The sequence below is a fragment of the Lissotriton helveticus genome, chromosome 1_1 (assembly GCF_964261635.1).
Source record: "Lissotriton helveticus chromosome 1_1, aLisHel1.1, whole genome shotgun sequence".
Classification (NCBI taxonomy): Eukaryota; Metazoa; Chordata; class Amphibia; order Caudata; family Salamandridae; genus Lissotriton; species Lissotriton helveticus.
The window spans coordinates 983,739,027-983,758,072 of NC_136057.1; positions in this window are offsets into that span (position 1 = coordinate 983,739,027).

The window sequence follows — 19,046 nt, forward strand, 5'->3', positions numbered from 1 at the left end:
TGCCACTTGGCAGTCATGCACATCCCATTCCTTTCTACCAGATCTGGCTCTTGTCCTTCTGGCTATGGGGAATGGACCGTACACAGTTCTGGAAGCAAAAGTCGAGCAGCTGACTAGTGGCAATGCCATGTTCATGGCCACGAGTGGCAGCAGAAGTACTCCTAATGCTGCACAGGGCCATTTTTGATCCCTGTTTTAAAACTGCACCAACTTTACACTTGATAAAGCTGGCAAGGTTTTTTTTTTTAACAAATATACGAAGTTGTGAAGAGTTTAGCTTTGCAGATTCACGCACTTTCGACTGACTTTCAAACGATTATTTAATTAAAGACAAACTGGCTGACAACTAATCATCGTAGGCAGAATTAATTGTATCTAAGGCACTCATTATTTTCGAAAAAGGTGACATAACACGTCATATGTACCTGTAAAAAGAAGAACTGTATCTTTTACTTGGTTTTATATTATACAGAATGTGAGAGTTACGGTTGTCTAACCCTGAAAATAAACGATAAAAATGTTGTGGCACTTATGAGTCAGGTTACTCATTTTTATCAATCTCACTCACTTATATTAGTAATCCTTTCTCAGTGATTTTTTTCACTGTGTAACAAGAACATATGACCCATACCCTGCTTACTCTACAGTTCTCTGGATTAAGCACGTTGTACACAATGGCCACTTACACATGGTGCTAGGTGCTCTGTGAGGTGAAAGGGGTGCTAGATGAACATTTTCCTCTTCCAAATGCATTTGTGCTACTCCTGAAAGCTCTAGTTGTATAGCTAAACTATAGTTTCAATCAATATATTTAATTTGTCTATGGATTGAACTTCCCAGAATTCAGTAACAGAGAGGTTTAATCACCAGAGCCTCAGAGAAGTACAATTGAATCTCCTTTTTTGCTGTCATTCATTCACCATGCAGTGTTCATAATCAGGAAATGCAACAGGAGGAAACCCGTAAACCCAGTTGAGACCTGGGTAATTATAATAACAAACAACGTCTCAACAAGTACTATTTTAAAGACAAATATTGAGACGTAAATTAACTACAAGAAAGGAAACACACCAAGGTTTTGATATCGTGGTCTGTAGTAGAATGTGTAAAAGACATTGATTTCAGTAAATAATATTATTTTTCAATTGATGCAAGTGTAATCCAAAGTATAGGTGGTCACAAAAATGCTTGTGGCAAAGTGAACTGTGCAAGGTGAGACACATGATATGGTGAAACAGTGAGATGGTGCGGTTTTAAAATGAGTACATGACATGAGCACTGAGGATACAATTTATTAAAGACCATTTGGGAACTAACCCCCAGATGCATTAACAAACCAATTTGCGATTCCTTAATAGCGAAAAATACCGATTCGCTATTAATGAATTGCAAAATGGAATGCATCAAGAAATCACATAAAAAATTGCGATTTCTTAGAATTCCTTCATTGTGACTCGCAAATTGCGAGTCACAATTAAGGAATACCTCCCCATTCATTCCTATGGGCCTAGAGGCCCATAAGAATGAATGAGAAGACAATCTCAATTAGCAAATCGCAATTAGCGATTCGCAAATTGAGATTGCGATTTCAAGGGTGCAGGGGTGTCCAAAGGACACCCTGTTGCACCCCTGAAATTGATATGTGCACATATGTTGCGCACACACATGCCCTTAGGGCATGTGTGTGCGCAACATGGAACTTTGAAAAATGCACAAAAGTGCATTTTTCAAAGTTTTTGCAAATTACCACAAAGTTGTACTTCATGGTAATTTGCGTGCCCTATTAGCGAATTCGCTATTTTAGAAACTTTCATGCATTGCATTTAGGATATCTCAAATTGAGATTCCTTAAATGCAAATAATCGCAATTTAGCGATTTCTAAAATTGCGATTTTTGCACTTGGGATGATGCATCCCAAATGCAAAAATACCGCTCGCAAAGGGCCAGATTCTCAGAATCTGGCCCTTTCCGAACGGATTTTGGTTTGATGAATCTGGCCATAAAAGCCGTAGATGTGCTGAATTTTGTTGACAGCGTTTCAACCTGTGTTGTTTCAGGTTATCATCAGGAAAGGATTACTCAAAATAATTAAGCGTAGATGAAGTGTAATTTAGAGAACAAGATCTCTCGGGTGAGGGGGGGGGGGCATCAAATTCCTCTGGTCCTTCTGGGAATAAGGAGTCTGTGCACAAATGTTGCACTAATCCAAATGAAGTGGGGAGGGGTGCACGAAGGCTTCACTTGCAAAGGGGATACCAGATTTACGGTGCTTAGGATGGGTGAAACAAAGGTGTGGAAGGTCCCAAACCTGCTGAGGTTGAGGGTCGTTGTGGGATGTGCAGATTGGGATAATTCTGCAAATCCAGGGTTTTCTGCTCAATCTCTCAAGGTTGCATCTGGTGCCATCTCAGACCCCCATTTCATAGAAGCAGTCTCCAAATTGGACTTGGGCAAAGTCCAATCCTCAACAGCTTAAATCCTTGTTGCCCAGTGGGGCCAGGACCTCTGCTAGGAATTGGTGGTGAGTTCAGAGCGAAATGGCTGCCTCCAATCTGGTGGCGCCCTAGGTACATCTCCAACTATGATCTTTAGTTCATCTTCTTTTCCACCATTGGAGTCAAGAGGAATGTAAGACACAAATCTTGATCACATTTCTCAAGATCCTTCATGGCAGTTGGACCCAGATCGACCTTTCAAAGGCTCCTTTGGGCATAAGACCTATCTTCCATGTGGAGTGAGCTGGCAGCTATCTATAGAACCCTCCTCTTCTTTGACCTTTGTCTCCAGATTAAGGCTATATGAGGCAGACAGGCAACATAAAGCCGTCTGTATACACATCATGGGGGAAAAGGACCCTAGTATGGCTTAACTGACAGCAGTTTATCTTCTGAGGAGGAGGATGGACATATACATCTTCCATTTGTCTGGGTCCTCTTGTCTCTGACCTCTCCTGTTTCAGTCCATCTCACAACAAAGTGGGTGCACTTGCCCAGTCAACATGGCAGTACCATGGCAGTACCAGACTGCACACAGGCTCTGCAATGGCAGACCTGAGACCCACTTTACAAGCTGCTCTGGTGGATGGCACAATCAGTGCTGCAAGCCCACCAGCAGCATTGGATTTACAAGCCCTGGGTACATGCAGTGCACTGTACTAGGGTCTGACAAGTAAACCAATCAAGCCAATCATTGAGTCACTAATCCATACATCAATTTACCATATTGAGCACTTGCACTGTGGCACTGAACAGCAGTGGCACAGTGCCCAAAGGCATCTAAAACCAGCAGAGACATAAGAGGCAAAAATCAAAAAGTGGAAAGGAGACCCACGATAATGGTGCCAGGTCTAACAGCAATCTAGATAGCAAGACACTTTTAAAGAGCACTATTCTCCCCATAACAAAGAGAAGGAGAGTTAGTCAAAATGTAATAGATTGGTTAGGGGCCGACATTGATGCTCTGATATTGCCCTAGAGGAGTTGATTCTCTGATCAAAATACATGCACTTTCAGGTTGGTAATGCTGTGTGGCTCCCACTGTAAACAAACCCTGAGATTTTGGGGCCCTTCCTTAAAAACAGGCTTGTGCTTACAGTAGCTTCATGACCTGGCCCCATTCACTGTCAACACCATGAGCCCTCCAAATATCTTGAGTGCCACAATTGCTCCCTTTACAGCCGTCCTTTTTCCCCTAGTATACAGGAATATATTATCCTCATGTATTTGCTTATTCGTATACAGATGATTCCACTGCAATGCCAAACAGGACAGAGGACAACCCCGCCTTGTACCTCTTTCAATAATGAAACTAATAAGCCAGTTTTGCTCTGAGCTAACAGACAATTTAGTCCACCATATAAAACCCTGCACCTGTCCCACTGCAGACATAACAACTCACAAGTACTTACATCTGAGAGAGTCAAAAGTCTTACTTATCGACAGGTAACACTAATGCTTAAGGGTAGCCCAATAGCACCTGGTCCAGCATCTGTATCAATTGCCTGATGTTAGTGTTACATTCTTATAATAATTTATAGTACACTGTTGCTTTAATGTATGGTTGTTAGGAGTTTACTCTTGAAAGCTGCAGCTGTTGCCATGGCTATGGATTCTGATTCTATGTAACGGAGGAGATGGACCTGCTGGACTGAGCAGAGGCTGTACTGTGTTCCTCTTCAATAAACCTTATTTTTTATAAATTTTGAATCTCTTTACTACAAAATTGGCGACGATTATGCGTTTGGTCTTCTACATCAGGAACACAGGAGCGACCAACACCTCGAACCTACGTGGGATTTATATAATCAAACTTTTCAAATTATTTTAGAGGTGCTTTCAACTTCGATTGGATTTATTTCATCCTTGGATTATTCATTATGGATCTGGATGCCTCTACTTTTGGATTTATTTGTCTGCATTATTTGTATTTTTAATCCTCAAGATTACTTCATTTCATCGTCATTTCATGCCAACCTATTGCCGATATTGCCGATACTGTCTACAACTTTGTTTCATCAAACTAAGGTTGTGTGTAGATTTGAGAGCTTTGAATGCTAATTTAACTGTGGATTGCCATCCCTTGCCAAATATAAACGAGGTTGTATGTATGTTGGAAGGAGCGAACATTTTTTCCACTTTCAACTTACGTTCAGCCTATCATCAAGTTGTGTTATCTGAAGATTCCAAACAAGTAACTGCTTTTGTTACGCCTGAGGGTCTCTTTCAGTATAAAAGAATGCCCTTTGGACTAGCCTCTGTGGCGTCTGACTTTCAACGTGCTATGCATCACATTTTTAAAGATCTCCAAGGGTTTGTCAAGTGTTTCCAAGATGATATTCTTGTGTTTTCTCCCAATGATATGTCTCTCAAGGAACATGTAATAGAAGAGTGTAAACGTTTGGAGTTGCATAGTCTCACATTGAAAGATAATACATGCAAAATGTTTCAAGAATCTGTAGAATATTTGGGACATACTCTATCTGGAGATGGAGTTGTTCCCAAAAAATCTCTTGTGGAGGCAATTGTGAAAGCTCCATGTCCTGACAACAAAGAAAAACTTTTATCTTTCAATGGATTGTGTGAGTACTATAGTAAGTTCATTAAAGGATTTGCAACTAAAATGGAACGTTTAAGAGAACTTACCAGACAAGAGGTTGAGTTTCACTGGGGGGGGAAACAAGAGTCAGCTTTTCAGCTAGTTAAAGATTAAAATAACCACTCATGCTCCTACATTGAAGCAGTTTTGTGTCAACAAAAAATGTGTTGTCACGGTTGATGCCAGCGAGTATGGACTTGGAGGGGTCTTATCCCAGAAATGTGGAAAGGACGAATGGTGTGTTGTGTTTGCCTCTAGAACTCTCAATGAGACAGAGAGAAAGTACTCGGTTATAGAGAAAGAACTGTTGGGATGTGTGTGGGGAATAGAACATTTCGGATTTGTTTGTGGGGAAGTCGATTTCTGTTGAGAACAGATCACAAACCGTTAATTTAAATATTTTCCCCAGGTGGTGGCCGTAATGCCACCGCACGCATTGGTAGACTGATGTCCAGATTACAATAGTACAGTTATGACATTGAGTATGTTCCGGGAAGGAATGATGTAACGGCAGATTGTCTTTCCAGGTTACCTTGCGACTCTGAAACTGAAAAAGTAAAAGATGAGGGGGATGATGTAGAAATGTTTGTACCCTTAGGAGATTTTGTAGCCAATGAATGTTCTGCAATTTGTGAACTTGCATGGAAGAGTTGTATCACTAAGGACAAACATTGGGAGATGTTGAAAAAATATATTGTGGAAGGTTGTCCTAGGGGTAATATGATTCCTCCTGAGTTGAGGACTTTTCATCAAGTATCAAATGAATTAGAAATAGATAATGATTTAATTTTCAAAAGGGGGAAATGTGTTCCTCCTGAGGAGGGGCAGGATGAAATTATTAAACTTGCCCATGAGAGTCATCTAGGTATGTCGTCTATGAAAAGATTGGTAAGAACTAGTTTTTGGTTGCCTGGTATGGACAAGATGATTGATAGAGTGGTTAGAGTTTGTGCTATTTGCATTAACAGCGACAAAATGTTGACAGTTCATCCAGCTCCCTCATACCCATTGCATGGCCAGAAAATCCTTGGAGGAAATTAGCGTTTGACATTTCTGGTCCTTTTGACTGTTTGCCTCAAGATGCTCAATTTGCTTTAGTCTTGATAGACTATCATTCGAAGTGGCCTGAAGTCAAGTTTGTTTCTTATGATACTTCACAAGTAATTGTGGAATTCTTCAGAGATGTTTTTCGCTCGGGAGGGAAGCCCAGAAGTTCTTATTACTGAAAATGGAGTGCAGTTGAAGTCTAAATAAGTAGACGATTTTCTTAGTTCTTGTGGTATTAAACATATTACCACTCCATTGTATGAACCACAAGGGAATGGCCAGGTGGAAAGATTTAATCGTGTGTTAAAAGACTGTGTTGAGTGGGCCAGGAAAAGTCCTAATATGTGGAAACGTGTTCTACGTGAAAGATTGTGGATGTATAGAATTACTCCCCATTCTGCCACAGAACTTAGCCCGTTTCGTCTGTTGAGAGGGAGAGAACCAGTTTCCAAACTATGTCCTTGGTGGATCAAAGAAAAACTTAATTGCTCCATTTCTACTGATGCCTATAGTACTTTGTTGAGGGTCAAACGTCACCAAGATAAAATGAAAGCATATCATGATGCAAAACATAATGTGAAAATTCCTGATTTTTCAGTTGATGATTTTGTTAAAATACGTAAACCTGGTTTTTTGATTAAGGGTTCTTCAAAGTATGGACCCATACGGAGAGTTGTGAAGGTCAATCTTAATAGTATTGTTACTAATGATGGAAAAGTATGGAATGTCAGGCGAGTTGTTAAATGTCAAAATGTACCTGAAACTGTTGTATCTCCAAATAGTAATGGAACATGTCATTCAAAAAATGTATCTGATGAAGACAATGTATCTTCAAGGGTTAAAGCAGACAAAAGGATTATAAGAACTCCTGTTAGATTTAGAGACTAGATTTGTTTTGTTGCTTTAGTTTTATTTCTTTTACCAGGACACCCCCGTTGGGGGTAGCTGTCGCGCCTTATCTCACGAAGGCTCGGTTCTGAACCGAGCCTTCGTGACGTGCCGTACTATGCAGCATCACTCAAATCATCATATCCGGATGATTCACGCTCCTTTACCTTCTGCATAAGCCCACATCAAATCCAATAAACACGGGCCCATTGCAATACTTAAAGATATATATAAATAAATGGTCATTATAATCCTTATATAACACATTGCATAGGTGCCAAGCTTTTCACAAATCTTTGAAGTGCTGTTACACCTTTGGATTCAGGCAGATCATCTGTAAACGTGCGAGCAATTCTTGTCCTTAGTTGTGAAGAAGCGGTGATTTTCTTTTTGTCTCTTTCACTTTTTTATCAGATCTATCATTTCTTGCGGCTCAGTTCTTTACGTCTAATACCAGCATACTTGTATCTTCCTGCAATTCATCTTGTTAGAATCAGTATCCATAGAGTATTACCCTGATCTTCAAGAATTGTCAAAATATACAAACAGCCCTTTGGCTGTACAGAAACATCTTGGTGCTCTCCTGAAGAAGGCGACTTCTCGCCGAAACGCGCGTTGAGATTGTCACCATTTATATTGACATTGTTGAATATCTTTGTGTTTTTTTTAAAAAAGAACCTTTTAGTTATGTATGATTATATGTCTTTTTACCAAGAATTTGTTTTATAAATCATGTTGCAAATGGACAAAGTTGTAATCTTTTAATATTGTCCTCTCCCTTTTTTAATTAATTGTGTATACTTTTTTATGTGTTCTCTTTTGTTTTTTAATAAAATAATAAATAATGCGTTTTATACTTTAACTGTATTGTTTGTCAAATATATTTTGAGGGAGCCACTTATCTTTTTGTAATTGTAACCTGATTTCAGACAGGTTCTCTGTGGCCTATGAAAAATATATTTATTAATACTATTGTTGCCCTGTCCTAAAAACTATATCCAGACTCAGGGGGTCCCTCTTTTTTAATTGAATTTAACCTAAGGAACTGGCCATTGGAAAGGATATCCCGTAGGCCTCTAAGATGGTGGCTTGTATATATCAAAAGTGAGTTCCTTTCAGTCGGTTTCTAGAATAGAGAAGTGTACAGTAACCCATTCTCTGTTTTGATGTTGAGGTTAAATAAATGTGATGTGCGAGTTACTGTGTTCTGACGTGAACTGCATGCCTGTGGGAACATGAATTGATCCATAGGAAAAAATCTTGAAGTGCACTGTTCATGCCTTCTCATATACTGAACACATCATTGATGTACCATCACCAAAAGATGATATTGGACTCCCATGAATTGGTATTATTGAATAAGTGTGTGCTTTCGTAGTCATCCATGAACAGATTCATCATGTTTGGGATGAGCATGCTCCTATTGCCACACCTTTCCTTTGGTAGCAGTAAGTACCATGAAATAAAAAGTAATTATTCTTAAGAGCAATTTCAGTCAAATCAACTAAGAATGAAGGGCGGCCCAGTGTGGCTGTTCCCTGGTGTCCTGGGTTTTTCTTACTACCCTCAGGTCTTAAATCTGTGGGATGTTGGTTAATAGTGCCTGAATATCCCTTTTGAATAGTATTTGAGTAGAGTTGTTGAATGGTTTTTCTTCTATCTGTCTGAAGAAGTCCATGCTTTCCCTCAAGAAAGAACATGTTAGTGGTACAAATGGCTTCAAAAAGATGTCAATGAATTGGCAAATGAGTTCCAGTAGGGAACCACAAGATACAATCGGGTAGCCAGGGGGCCTGGTGATGTTCTTGTGTATTTTCGGAAGTGTGTAAAGTACCGGAATCTTAGGATAGGTTGCATTTAGAAACCGGTGTTCATGCTGTGAGAGAAATTTTTAAAGAGAGCTCTGACCTCAGGAGTGGGATCACTTCTAATTTTTGTGCAGTGTTCCTCTACTGATCGTTGTCTCTGGACCTTCTCACAATATGCCTCTTTGTCTTGCAGGACAATTCCCGACCCTTATCAGATGGTTTGAGTACTATGTCCTGATTGTGTGCAAGGGTAGTCAGTGCTTTACTTTCTTCAGAAATGGTATTGAAGCAAACATATTCCTGAATGTTTTGAAGTTTTCTCCGGTATTTAAGGTTTGTTGCAGACCTGTAAGCCTAGTGGGATGGTGTTTCATTGCAGAAATTGGGGCATATTTTCAAGGAGCTATCACCGAGTTATCAGCACTTTATCGCAGCCAAAGTTGCGATAAATTTATCTCCCTATTCACAAGCTGGTGCTAACAGCCCATATCACCAGTTTACCTGTGATAGCACCCGCAAAATACATCGCCACAGATGACCTGCCAACTATTACAAATGAGATACAGAGTAGGTGTTCCCATGCCAAAAGCCACAAAACCACTCCGCAACATTCTCAACGACCAGCCATATCGGCAAAAAGATCCCAAAACATGCGATAAGGTGCGTTAGTAGCAGGAAATCAACACCTGCTCTGACCTGGTGCAAAGTCAGACGACAGCCTGCACCAGAAAAGGGAGACCAGCCCAGAGCCACACCAGAAGTACAACAGATGCCATGGAGCCACTGATAATGCAACTTGGAGCCCCAAGAGAGCCACAACACCGACCGCCACCACCCCCAGGCCCCCCCCGGGACCTACGACAGTCACCCCCCACCTATCCCGGACCAAGTTATTGCCCATCAACGTCACAAATTAATGAACAAAAGCATTCACCTGATGTCGCACCTTTACAATAATCAACATACATGTGAGTACAGAAAATCTGAATTATTCAGTCACCATTGAAAGTCCAAACAAAATATCACATTAAAATCTGTCTCAAAACAACTATTCTGAACAATCATGGCGGGGCATCCCTGGACACTCTGTGAGTCACAGCCTGCAAGACAATATCCAAGATAAGAAGGTGTGTCAGGCACTCATCAAAGGACAGAAAGAAAGAGAAAGAGAGAGAATGAACAAGGAGCGCAAGGCCAATCGGGCCCTTGGCTCATTAATACATGCCAACTGCTGCGTGTGTCTCGCAATTGGTGACCTCAAATCTAAGGCCTGGCTTCAAAGTCAGCACGAAGGCCTCATCACATTTCAGAAATACAAGCAGTAGTCAGACTGAAATTAGGTATAAAAAGCTACTTTGTCTTAATACACATGGCGGAAGCACAGCCGAACCTCCGTCCTTGGTCTTGAATGCGGCTGGCACACCCTGTGTGAGATACCATACCAGCCTCTGACGACTCACACACCACGAACTGCAATAACGAAGGACCAATGTGTCCACACCCCACAAACACTTGTACCTGCTTGACCTACACCTGCAAGGGATACCCTTGACACATTGGTTAAAAACAAACCAAACGGCCAAATGGTGCACACACAATTGACTTATTAGCCAGAGGTGTGGCATATTGCCCACACAACTGCTGCCGGTCTGAGGATTGCCTGTGCTAAGAGACCAACAAACGCAATGGTAGGCAATCCCGGGCACATGCACAACTCTGTCATGTGGAACTGTACTGTGCAGGACTGATGCATCTGTTGGGGTCACTGCCAATGGCAGTGTTAGGAATCAGTTTCCGTCTGAGTTTCCGTCTTGCCTACGTCACCTGCGTCCAGCCCTGGTTCCACTGTCGATCATGCACATTCGAGTGGCCTATGGAGGTCTGCCTATCCAACGCAACCGAAGTAGAATTGGATCATGACTTGACCGTGCGCCCCCTGTTGGCCCACTGTTAGATTTGAGGGTCTCCAGTTGGCACAGGTAGGTACTTGTGACAAATAGGGACCCTTGCCTCTAGTCAGGGTAAGGGGTACACTCCTAAAATAACTCCTGCTCACCCCCTTGGTAGCTTGGCACGAGCAGACAGGCTTATCTCAGAGCTAGTGTGTAAAGTATTTGTGACCACATACAGTAACCCAGTGACAACACTACAAATGGACACCACAAAGGTTTTATATAAAAAAAGGTGTACTTTATATAGAGTTACCACAAGACCAAAAAACAACAAAAATCCCCAAAACTGTACTTTTAGATGGTAGTTTCAGCTTAGTTAAGTTCAGTTCTTAAGATGCGACACTTTGCGTCAATGTACCTTACGATGCGTTGCGCTTCCACAACAAGTAATGTTGCAGCCATGGAAATGCGGCAAAGTTCTGGTGCAAAGAAATAAAGACGACGTTCTCTCCTTGATGCGACACGCTTCCCGGTGATGCGGCGGCATCTGCTGCGATGTCGATCCTCTTCTCCGGCGATGCGAGATACTTTACAAGATGCGAGCTGCAACCGGCCCTGCGACAAGCTTCCCATTGATATGGCTGCGTCTGCAGCGACGTCGATCCTCTCTCCTGGTGATGCGAGTTGCTTCCACAACGATGCGAGCCGCAACAGGCCCTGCAACCCTCTTCCCGGTGATGCGGTGGCGTCTGCTGTGACGTCGATCCTCTTCTCCCGCGATGACCCACGAATAGGCCCGCGACGCGCTTCTCAGAGATGCGGCGGCGTCTGATGCAATGTCGATCTGACAAAGCGGACATTTCTATGATACCAAATACATATGATTTCAGGCCTATAGTCTTCTTTGAGCTACTAAAGAGAGACACCAGCAGAAATCCACAAAATGGTCGCACGCTCCATTTTGTGTGTCAGTCAGCTGCAACGTGCAAGCAACGCAAGGCTTTCCAAGAACAAACATGCCAGCTTCCAGCTCGCTATTGCAACACGCCACATTTTCAGTGAATCATGTCAACATGACCTGCAGGCCTGACCGGTCACGTACGTGCCAAGTCCACGTTTACCAGAGATACAGATTTCACCTTTAGGGGAAAACCCAAATCTGCTCTTGTAGATGACACGTGGGCAGCAACACTAGGGTATAGACATATTTCAAGCCTTAAAAGGGTATCACACCACCTTTGCACTTCACTGATTGGTCCAGCAGGACCTAGTCTGATCTAGGTTACGTATGCCATGATGCCCATCCGGTTGAGTTTTCAGCCTATAAAATGTCTCTGCACTGTCATGTCAATTGGGCACTCAGTGAGCTTTGCTGAGGTCTCCGTGTGCACGTATATTGCATTCTGATTGCATTTTAATTGGGTTCCCAATAAATCTTGCGAACTAAAGTGCTGAGAGCAAATTGTTTATTTCAGTGTTGTCATTGACCATTTTATTTTTACAGTTTCCCATTGAGCTTCTACATTTGGTGGAGAGAATGCGGACCCAATACGACTGACTGGCTACATCGGCGGAGCGGACACTGGTGATCGGACCCTTTGGCACCCTTCTGAGGGCGGGGATTTGAGGTGATAACGTTCTGTTTATTTATCTCTCCCCGGTCTCTCTGGTTTGCTGGAGGGGTCGGATCCAGTGGACGGTCTGTTTGTTGCCTCTCTGTTGTCTTTGGTGTATTCCTGCGTTTTTTCACTCTCAGCACAAGTTGCTTCTTTCTACCTCTTCTGCCCTTCTTGTTCTTGGTTTTCTATGTCTGGACTGGTGTGCCTGTGTCCTGGGGACATTTACACAGCCTGTCCAGACTCCATGTCTTTCGTGATCCCTTTTCTGATCACCTTCTTCGTTCTGCTGGTACTGGCCATGGTTATATATTTTTGTTTTTGTCATCACTCTGCTCAGGAGGTAACTCTTGTTTAGCCGTTTCTCTGGCTCCCTGCGCTATTGACTTTTCTTCATTTCTGTGCCACCGGCGTGTGTTCACCTCTGTCATTGCTGCCTGAAGGCCTCTGCCCTTTTCTCACGTACATTTGTTTGTTCCATAGGGTCTGGCCTTGGTCTCCTGTGTTCTGTGGCTGGTGACGGCAAGCCTCTGAAGGATTCCTGGCCGGCAGTAGCTCTTTGGTGATTTCGGTATCAGAAGGCCTTTTTCCCTACCATTGAGGGCGAAGTTCTGCACCCCTCCCCCGCCGCAGAGAGTCACCGGCCGCTGGGACTGCGGGACACCCTCGCCAGACCATCCCCGTTGGTTGCAGCGGACGTCGGTATGCTCTGACAGACTGGACGGAGCCCGGTGAGTACACTTGGGGGGGATTTTCATCCTCCAGTATTGGGTTGTAGCAGTTGGCCCCTCATTGTTGAGCTGTGGCAGTTTTTGCTCCCCTGTGGGTGGTAGCAGGTAGCAGTAGCACGCCGTTTTAGGACGTGGCGGTTTTGCTCCCCAGATTGGCACATAGTGTTTTGTGCCTGTTAGGTATCGCGATACAAGTAGCCAGGTTGGCTACTGGATTTTGTTTCTACTGTGTATTTGTGGATAGTGGTTTTATTTGTTCTGATGAGCTCTGACTTGGGTCCAGCGCCATCGCCCACGCGCCGCTGGCCTAATATTTGGGCATTTATGAGGAACGATCCAGGCGCCCCAGGCTCTTTGGCTAATGCCCGTCGCCCTGCCTGGGTTCCGCCTCCGCCCTCCCCCTGGAGACGTCCTTCTAGGCACCAGAGTGATTCTAGGTTCGTGCCTCTGGATATTTCTCGGCACGAAGAGGGGGGTGGGACGCTTGGTACACCAGTGTTTCTGTTTTCAATCATTTTAGGGTTCATTGCATTCTTTTATTGTGTCCTTGTGATGTGCTTGGCTTATTTAGTGGCCAAATACTGTTAGGTACGTGGGGTGTTTTTCACTGGGTGTCAGGTTCTAGATTTCCGTTGACAGCTTAGTCATTTATTCTGGGTATTAGAACGTTACCTGACAGAGATCTGATAAAAGACCTTTTACATCACACACCCATTTACCAACGTTGCCAAATAGGCACCCCCGTCCATAATACTCTCTGGCCTCTAAAAAGGGACTGGCTGTGTAAAAAAAAAAAATGATTAAAGTGCACTTCTCTAAAAAATTCCAAGACTAAAACGAATTTCTGGTATTCCCCTTACTCCTTTGGGATTAAGTACAGCAGACCCACATGCATTCTCAGCACAAAGGGTTTTCTCTACAGCGCTGCCGCGTAGGATCCCCAGAATTTGTCCTAGATGTTTTATGTGATTGTCTGAACTGCACGAAGCAATTCACCACTATTGCTCTATTGTTGAATGTCAGCACCCTGTGGCACAGCCACAGACAGGGTCTGTTTTCCTATCTTACTAATTTTCACAGGCCGTCAAGGCCCAACATACAACCAGGATCTGGCTTCTTTCTTCCTTGTGAAATAGCTTTGGTGAATTGGCACTACATGAACTGTTGGGGTGATTGATGTATGATAACAACAAAGGAGGAGTCCCCCCAGTAGGGAAAGAAAGCAGAAAAATCTCCGCCTCCAAAGTTAAAGTTAAAGTTAAAGCCTCCAAAGTTAAAGGCCCTGGTTAGCACATCGTGCCCCAGCCCGTTACCGGACAGTGCATGTCCTTTGAGAAGACCCCTCACTCACCAACCTAGTTGGTGACATGCTTTATCATCGGGGTCCCACCCCATAGGCCGAGTGCCCATAGGGTGTGCTACGACACCTCACTACAGTGGAGCGGGTTTCTTTACTTTTTTATATGTGCTTAGAAATACAGTGAAAAAGTGTGTTTAAAAAGGGGCCAATACTACTCACAAGAATTTATTCCGGAGTGCATGAACCCCTATGAAACCAGTGTGGCACCCGTGCCTAATTAGGAAGGCTTTGGTGTCTCAAGAAGTGTAATATATTTAAAAATAGCGAAGTGTGCTATGTGCATAATTACAAAGAAAATAAATAATGAGGTCTACATGTTTCAACCATTGTAAAAATTCTATGGTTTTCGTCAGGACCGTGAAGATTGCGCGGGGTGGTACGCACACGCTAAGGTGCGCCCAGCCCTCACGCAATTTAAAGACCACAAATTTGTGATCTAGTGTAAAAGGGTGTGTCTCTTCCTCGTTCAGGAAAAAAACACTCGAAGCGGTAACTGTCGCTTCATGGGCTTCTGAACTACCAAGACGGCAAGTATCCGTCACTTGCGGCTTGCGATCATCTGGCGGTAAACCTACTTGGTTACTGCTCTCGAAGCCCCTACGGGGCTTCGAGAGCAGGAAAAAAACACTTGAAGCGGTAACTGTCGCTTCATGGGCTTCTGAACTACCAAGACGGCAAGTATCCGTCACTTGCGGCTTGCGATCATCTGGCGGTAAACCTACTTGGTTACTGCCCTACGGGGCTTCGAGAGCAGTAACCAAGTAGGTTTACCGCCAGATGATCGCAAGCCGCAAGTGACGGATACTTGCCGTCTTGGTAGTTCAGAAGCCCATGAAGCGACAGTTACCGCTTCAAGTGTTTTTTTTCCTGAACGAGGAAGAGACACACCCTTTTACACTAGATCACAAATTTGTGGTCTTCAAATTGCGTGAGGGCTGGGCGCACCTAAGCGTGTGCGTACCACCCCGCGCAATCTTCACGGTCCTGACGAAAACCATAGAATTTTTACAATGGTTGAAACATGTAGACCTCATTATTTATTTTCTTTGTAATTATGCACATAGCACACTTCGCTATTTTTAAATATATTACACTTCTTGAGACACCAAAGCCTTCCTAATTAGGCACGGGTGCCACACTGGTTTTATAGGGGTTCATGCACTCAGGAATAAATTCTTGAAGTGAGTAGTATTGGCCCCTTTTTAAACACACTTTTTCACTGTATTTCTAAGCACATATAAAAAAGTAAAGAAACCCGCTCCACTGTAGTCAGGTGTCGCAGCACACCCTATGGGCACTCGGCCTATGGGGTGGGACCCCGATGATGAAGCATGTCCCCAACTAGGTTGGTGAGTGAGGGGTATTCTCAAAGGACATGCACTGTCCGGTAATGGGCTGGGGCACGATGTTCTAACCAGGGCCTTTAACTTTGGAAGCGGAGATTTTTCTGCTTTCTTTCCCTACAGGGGGTACTCCTCCTTTGTTGTTATCATTAATCCCGGGGACCAGGAGTTCCTACCTCACATAGCCTGTGTAACTTCCCTAACTCTCCCCTTTGTTATATACGTGATTGATGTATGGCCTTCTTGTTGCCCTCTTGCAAATACTGTGTGGCTGAAATATATATGAAGCATTTCTGTCAACCTATTGGATCACATGTTACTGTGTTGAAGTCCACCTTGCAACCCACCTGTCTGGTATACTTGAACAGTTATTTGTAAAGCGTTTAGGACTAGCTGCTACACACAACCCTACCAACCACAACTCAACAATGGGTAACAGCAACAGTAAAAAGAATTTAGATACGGCTCACCCAGCCCCACCCAAGAACTCATCTGCATATAATGTGGGTATAAAAAGAGGCTTAAGCGCAATTATGTACACACACAAGTGGCACGATCTCACTTCTAAAAACCCGGATCTGCAGTTCCCATGTAATGGCACATATGACATGGCAAAATTATCATATTTGCGCCAGATGTTGAATTTAAAGGGAAAGAAGGTTAGAAGCGTGGAGTGGGAGGCGTACCATAGTTGGGACTGTGTGTTAAGTGAGATGCGTTCAACCAGCGCAGGCAAATCAAAAGTCCACAGTGTACTTATGGAAATTAAAAAGAAAGTATTACAGGCAAAACTGGAGGGGAGATGGAGAAAAGATCAGCTAGACGTAGTAGGCACATTCCCATGCGTACAAGTTAAAGAAAACGAGAAGGAAGAAGGTGAGGCAGGGGTAGACCAGATCCTAGAAGATATTCTCCTGGGATGCCTGGGTAGTGATTCACCGCCGCATGCACCTGAGCCAGAACCCGCTGAGCTAACTCCCGGGGAACGAGAGGCAGCCATAACCTTTGTACGCCGAGCACTGAAAGATAAGGTTGCGAGACCAGAATTGGAGACTATCCAAGACCTGGGTACTCTGAAACTGATGAGAGAAACAGCGGTCAAAGCCGCTTCAGATTACAACGAGAAGAAACACAGTATTCTCAAAGAATGTGTCAAGAAAGAGGTTAAAACACCTAAACTAATAGACAGACCGTGGCAGCAACTATTTGAGGATGAATCACAGGATGATTTATTCAGCAAGTCACAATGGCACTCACTAATATGGGATGCATTTACGTACGTCCACCACACTGAACACGACATTTCAATCCTAGAGAAATATTTAGCAGAAACAGAATCAGCTCCAGAGAGCAAGAGACGGGGCAGCCTGGGGGGAATAGTGGGAGGAGCTTCTGCCTCCAACCCTAACTCACCAAAATTGATGCTAAAGCGCGATTCTTTAAATTGTAAAGCACTGTTACAGCGGCTGGTGGAGGGCTCACTAACAGTGTACTCATTTATACAAACACAGGGTAGAAAGTATTTAGAGAAAACACTGTCCCTAGCACGAGCAGAGTTAATGAACAGAGGACCCCAGGCACATTTAGCATATGCAAACCAAGCCAAGACCCAGGCAACCACAGGTAACAGAACCCAACTACCAGCACAATATGATTGGGAAATAGGGAAGTTCGGATTCACAGACTCAGATTTAATAACATAGGAGGAGTCTAAGTTGCAGGACACGCTTAAATATGCCATAGACAAATTACAACAATGGAAGCAGTTAATACACACATGTGCAGTAATTGACGTGGCCCACTCTCTTGCCCACTCCATCACCACAGCTAACACAACAGACTCCACCACAACAGAAGTCCCATCACTTATCATGCCCCTACGGGAGATACCGCCACCACCTGGCAGTGCGCCACATGATTTAGCATATGTTTATGTCCCATGGTCATGGCAGGACATTAGCAGTTTCAGTAGAGACTTTCCCAGGCTAAGAGAAGAACCACGAAAATGGTATGAGGAGCTTAGTAGAATGTCAGCGTTAGGAGGGTTACTGTGGAGAGACCTTGACACACTGTTCAATATAATTATCCCAAAAGACCTTTGGGAAGATTGTAAAGGAAAGGTCGGTTGGCCAGATGTTGAGCCAAAGAGGGGCAAGGGAGGAATGCCAGGTCCAGAAGTAGATGAGTTATACAAAAAGGTGGTGGAACACTTGAAGGAAAAGGTACCTGAAGATAGGGTTGATTGGAGCAAAATTACGAATGCTAAACAAGAGAAGGATGAAAGTGTGAATACATACTTTGACCGCCTCCTGCAAGTATATAGGCAGAACAGTGGATTGAAAAACCCTATGGGGGATGCAATGCCGGCCCTGGTAACTACATTTGTACAAGGCCTTGCACCACCTATCAGAACACACTTGCAGACTTCTTTTGTCTGCTGGCAGCAAGAGCCAATAGAGAAAGTGCTCTCAGCGGCTAAATACTGCTCAGATTTCCAGTCTAGTGCACAGGCGATGGAGACAGAAAAATTAAAGAAAGAAAAAGTGAGGCTAATGGTAGCACAAGAAAGGTTTTACAGCAATAACAGAGGAAGAGAGAGGATAAGAGGAGGGGCACGAGGCACAGGAAAGCAACAGACAAGTAAGGTACCTTCCATACCCCGCAGATCAGCCTCCCTGCCACCACAAGGAACAGCATGTTTCTATTGTAAGGACCCAAACCATTGGAAAGCAGATTGCCCAATATTAAAGAAAAGAAATGAGGACAGTAGGTACAAACAGAACAGCGGGCAAGAGGGCAGACACCAGCACACGAACTACACTCGGCACACAGGGTACAGAGACAATGCGCAACAGGAAAATGAGCATCAGCAGCAATGGACAGGAGGGGAAGGATGGACACCAGTAAATAATGACTGGCCTCCACCACCACCCCAAACATCATTCTAGGGATGCCTGAAAGTGGGAAACTGCGTAATAGCCCCAGCAATAGCAGTAGATCAATCCGGACCATATGTAGAGGGAGAAATATTGGGTAGGGTTGTTCCATTTCTAATTGACACAGGGGCTCAAAGATCAATGCTGAAGGCACTAACAACGCCCGAGGCTCCACTTTCTAGGACTACGATAACCGCAGTAGGCATGACTGGCCAACCTATTACAGAATACCTTACTGAGCCACTACAGTTTGTAGTAGGCACAATAACAGTGTACCACCAGTTTATTCTTAGCAGATTTTTCCCCGTGGATTTACTGGGGAGAGATTTG